The 5,054-nt window shown below is 42.4% G+C and overlaps 1 long non-coding RNA gene across 2 annotated transcripts; it reads left to right on the top strand.

The window, feature by feature from the left end:
* Positions 1-268: 268 nt before the first annotated feature.
* LOC113921967 lies at positions 269-3,956 on the top strand. Of its 2 annotated transcripts, XR_003519873.1 has the most exons (4): positions 269-320; positions 1,071-1,140; positions 2,016-2,146; positions 3,684-3,956. It is a non-coding gene; the product is annotated as an uncharacterized LOC113921967 (long non-coding RNA). The 2 variants fall into 2 exon arrangements; XR_003519872.2 differs by lacking the exon at positions 269-320 and having other exon boundaries at positions 748-1,140.
* The last annotated feature ends 1,098 nt before the right edge of the window (positions 3,957-5,054 follow it).

Here is a 5,054-nt window from a genome sequence, read left to right as displayed (position 1 = left end):
TATCAGCCTGTAATTTAGTCCTATTTGTAACTCATTTCACAATTCCAATGACTGTTTTATCTTCTTAGTCATATTCGGAGCAGTCTGAAAGAGATTGGACTTTTTTCTTTCCTTTAAATTTTTTTATTGTTATGGTAATCACCATACATTACATCATTAGTTTTAGATGTAGTGTTCCATGATTCATTGTTGGCGCATAACACCCAGTGCTCCACGCAGAACGTGCCCTCTTTTGTACCCATCACCAGGCTGACCCATCCCCCCACCCCGCTCCCCTCTAGAACCCTCCGTTTGTCTTTCAGAGTCCATCGTCTCTCGTGGTTTGTCTCCCCCTCCACTTTGAGGGTGGCCCACAGCCTTTTCAAATCCTGACCCTTCTTATTTTTTTTTAAAGATTCTATTTATTTATTTGAGAGAGAGAATGAGATAGAGAGCGCATGAGAGGGGGGAGGGAATGAGATAGAGAGAGAGCGCATGAGAGGGGGGAGGGAATGAGATAGAGAGCGCATGAGAGGGGGGAGGGAATGAGATAGAGAGCGCATGAGAGGGGGGAGGGAATGAGATAGAGAGCGCATGAGAGGGGGGAGGGAATGAGATAGAGAGCGCATGAGAGGGGGGAGGGAAAGCGCATGAGAAGGGGGAGGGAATGAGATAGAGAGAGCGCGCATGAGAGGGGGGAGGGTCCGAGGGAGAAGCGGACTCCCCGCCGCACAATGGAGGCCGATGCGGGACTTGATCCCGGGACTCCAGGATCATGACCTGAGCCGAAGGCAGTCGCCCAACCGACTGAGCCACCCAGACGCCCCAAATCCTGGCCCTTCTTAGTATCATCCTCTTTTCCATCATTGCTCCTGGTTCTCATCCTCCAGGGAGCTGTCCACGTTGTCCCTTCCAGACGGACACCTGCCCACCTCCCCTCCGCCATCCCCGCTCTGCACCTGTCTCCACCCCTGTAATCTCTGCTGTCTCAGTGACGTCACTAAACTGATAAACGAATCCAGGCTACTGTCCTGTTGGTCACTATTGTGCAAATGAAAGCATGGTAGCTCCCTCACCTCTTTCCCTTCCAGAAATTTTTACTGTGGCCCTTTTAAAGAACGCCTCGTGTCCTAGAGGTGGTGTTGGCCGTGGGGATTGGAGGTAAGATACGGACCTGTGGGAGAAAGTACGGCAGCCCTTTTTGTTATTCTTCAAATCACAACACAAAGGAATGGTGTCCCGGGGCAGTAGCTGATGCATTTGATTATTATGTTACGGATGATTCTGCAACAGTTCTGGTTAGAGCTGCTGTGGACCCAGGATTCGGTTAGACCCTAGAAAAATGCCATGTAAAGGGACTTGCATTTTCATGTGTATAATAAAGGTTAAAACGTTTGAACTCTCTATTTAATTGGTGTATATTTAAACTTTTCTTGCCATGGTAAAAGAAAGCCTTTTTGGCATTAAACTGCTACTGTGTAGATCCTGAATATCTGAAAAATTCATTAAAATAGCACTTTAATTTTGACAGAGTTGAACTACTGGGAAAATTAATTGATTGTTTCTCACTTGAGCTTTGGAGAAGCCATTAAGGTTTTTATGGTTTATGGAAAATTGAGAATTGAAGTACACTAAAATCAATATGCTATCCGATGTACAGAGAAAATGGCACTTCAGATGAAAGAAAGCATAAACAACTCCTCGGAGCCTTTTCTTTCTTTCTCCTGATTCGACAAGTGTATTTACAGAGAGCTTCTATATTTACTTGTATTCAAAGTCCTTAGTCAGTCATTTCATTGTGATGCACATTGTGAGGACAGAATAATGAGGTCTGAGAGATGAACCACCGCATTTTAGAATCTATTCTTTCCTGGTAATTTCAAAAAAATATTAAGGACATAAAACAAAACACCAAACATATTCATCTAGGTCTGTGTGTTTCATAATAACTTTTAACAAGAAATTAGTAATTGGGCACATGTTAGGGGCAATGGAAAATACTTCTGTGTTCTGTATTGTGCTTACATGTATCCTAGAGAAAACCATCACGCCTTGAGGAAATAATGGACAATGAATTGGGTCCTGGCGGATGCCACCAGCAAGATTTAGGAGCTCATCCGGTCAGATTAAACGAGGCTAAGGAGAGGGGAAAGAAAAGAAAGGACTGGTAAGAGAAAAGATCACTGTGCAATTTGTCTTTAACCTTCTATGTCCCCTCTGATATACACACCAATAATCCTGGGGAGATTTGGCCTTGTTCAGTTTTTGCAAACACTGAATAGATTGGGGATTTTAAGAATAGCCACTTCTGCATTTATTTACTCCCATCACCTCTATTCCAGAAAGAGATATTTTCCTTTTTGAGCGTTCATTCATTGCTGCTCCTAAACTCCTTCAGCCTCAGACTGACCCTTTCCTTCCTCGGGTGGTCAAAATCACTTCCAATTCCCCATCCTCCTAACACAGTTACATCCGTGAGGCATGCAATATGGGGAGACTAGTAGGAGCGGGTTAGCGATAAAATATTTGCTAGCATAAGCCTTATCTTAGAAACACCAAGTAAATAAAGTAGCCTTATATAGGTAGCAGGTTGGTCATCTTGGGTATCACTGCATTCTTGAAAACCGGGATGATTGGCCAGTAAGAATTTACTGTAGACCAGGCATTTGGGGCAATTAAGTGGTTGCATAAGGAAACAAGGGTGTGCCCATTAAGTTTGCATTTGATACTTGATATGGTCACTAGTCACTCTCTGTAGTTTCAGACTTTATTCAAAGGAGCTAATCATTGTTTCCTTCATTTGGGAAATTAATAATCCCTAAGGATATGCCATGAATAGAGAAACTCTTTAAAGTCTCCCTTTTAAATTATATTTTAAACTTCTTTCTTCTGCAGCTTTGTTAACAAAGTCTATGGAAAACTTATTAATTCATTAAGAAATAAGTGCCCACCCAAACCAGGGCGGGATGCCAGTTCATCTCCCGATTGTCAGGTTGGTGTGCAGTTCTTTACCTGGTCTTTACGCTGCCAACTTGTGAGTGACTAATCCCTGCCTTCTTCTTCGCCCACAGTCAGTTCATCCTATTATATGTTCCTATGATAGGCATCTCTGAACATGTTCTAACAACTTGTTCAGAGGAAGGCTTTCAGTTGGAATGGAAGACTAGAAATTTTTCCTACTTCAAGGGGCACTCATAAGAATATAATTTATTAAGCTATATCTACTAAACCAAGAGTAAGGGTTTCTTGTTCACGATTATACTATACCTATAGATTTATCGAGATACCAAAAGGGAAAAAATTTTTTTTCAAAAGACTCACTATAGCATACATTTTTTTAAAGGGGGAAAATTGTTAAAGAAAGTATAGTTGGGGTCAGGAGATTTAAGTGTTATTACGGCTTTTCCACCTGTTCTGTTCAAGATCCCAATCATTTGACATATGTACCCCACAGTGCACTTTTCTGAGCAATAATTCTTTTTTTCTTCCTCTAAATTTAATCCTACAGGCTGTGAGACCTGCAGTGTTATTCTTTTTTCTACTACTGAGATTACAGTTCCCACTCCTAGAAAGAGAATCTTTGGGTCAAGTCATGGTCTCATGAAGTCCACATTGAAACATACCTGGGGTGTGCCACACATTAACTCATTAGTATCAATCATGACATGATCCAGGATTGATTTATTGCATTTTTCACCAAACAGCAACCGGTCAGCAGGTAAAAATTGCCAGGAGACTGGAGAGACAGCAGAAACCAGACCTGGAGCTGTTCTTCAGTAGGCAAACTTACAATGAAGGGCTGGAGAAGGTTCCTGAAGATGCAGCAGGAGGACGCCGCCCAACAGGGGAGTGCAGAATCAGCTAATATTGAAAGGGCCTTACAGCGACTAACCCCATTCCTCACAATTCTTCTGAGGCTACTGTTTTCCAATCAGTTCTTTAAATAAAATATTCGAAGTCTGCGGCAAAAAGGACAAAATATTATTAGCTACAACTTTACAACATTTCTGTGTTTTTTTTTAAGCTCTATTTACAAGTTTGGAATTGCATTAATTTTTTTATTTTTTTTTTTTTATTTTTTTTTTTTTTTAAAGATTTTTATTTACTTATTTGACAGAGAGAGACAGCGAGAGAGGGAGCACGAGCAGGGGGAGCGGCAGAGGGAGAAGCAGGCTCCCCGCGGAGCGGGGAGCCCGATGCGGGGCTCGATCCCAGGACCCCGGGATCATGACCGGAGCCGAAGGCAGACGCTTAACCGACTGAGCCACTCAGGCGCCCCTGCATTAATTTTTTTAAATTTTATTTTATTATGTTAATCACCATACATTACATCATTAGTTTTTGGTGTAGTGTTCCACGATTCATTGTTTGCGTATAACACCCAGTGCTCCATTCAGTACCTGCCCTCTTTAATACCCATCACCAGGCTAACCCATCCCCCACCCCCTCCCCTCTAGAACCCTCAGTTTGTTTCTCAGAGTCCATGGTCTCTCATGATTCGTCTCCCCCTCCAATTTCCCCCCCTTCACTTTTCCCTTCCTGCTATCTTTTTTTTTTTTTAAACATATAATGTATTATTTGTTTCAGAGGTACAGATCTGATTCATCAGTCTTACACAACTCACAGAGCTCACCATAGCACATACCCTCCCCAGTGTCCATCACCCAGCCACCCCATCCCTCCCACCCCCCCACCACTCCAGCAACCCTCAGTTTGTTTCCTGGTATACACACACACGCACACACACACACACACACACACACACACACACACACAATGGAATATTATGCAGCCATCAAAAAAAGGAATCTTGCCATTTGCAATGATGTGGATGGAACTAGTGGGTATTATGCTAAGCGAAATAAGTCAGTCAGAGAAAGACATATATCATATGATCTCACTGGTATGAGGAATTCTTAATCTCCGGAATTGCATTGAATTCTGTTATCAATTTATCAGTAGACTGTCGGACTTTTAATCTGATAAAAATCATCGGCATTTACGAGGCCCCACATCATGCTGAAAAATCTGCAACCTGATCTTTCTTGGTACTCTCTGATGTCACTGATGAGTAG

Source organism: Zalophus californianus, chromosome 9, assembly GCF_009762305.2.
Source record: "Zalophus californianus isolate mZalCal1 chromosome 9, mZalCal1.pri.v2, whole genome shotgun sequence".
NCBI classification, from domain to species: Eukaryota; Metazoa; Chordata; class Mammalia; order Carnivora; family Otariidae; genus Zalophus; species Zalophus californianus.
The sequence above is the reverse complement of the archived record's forward strand: the minus strand, read 5'-3'. Positions and strand labels throughout refer to the sequence as shown.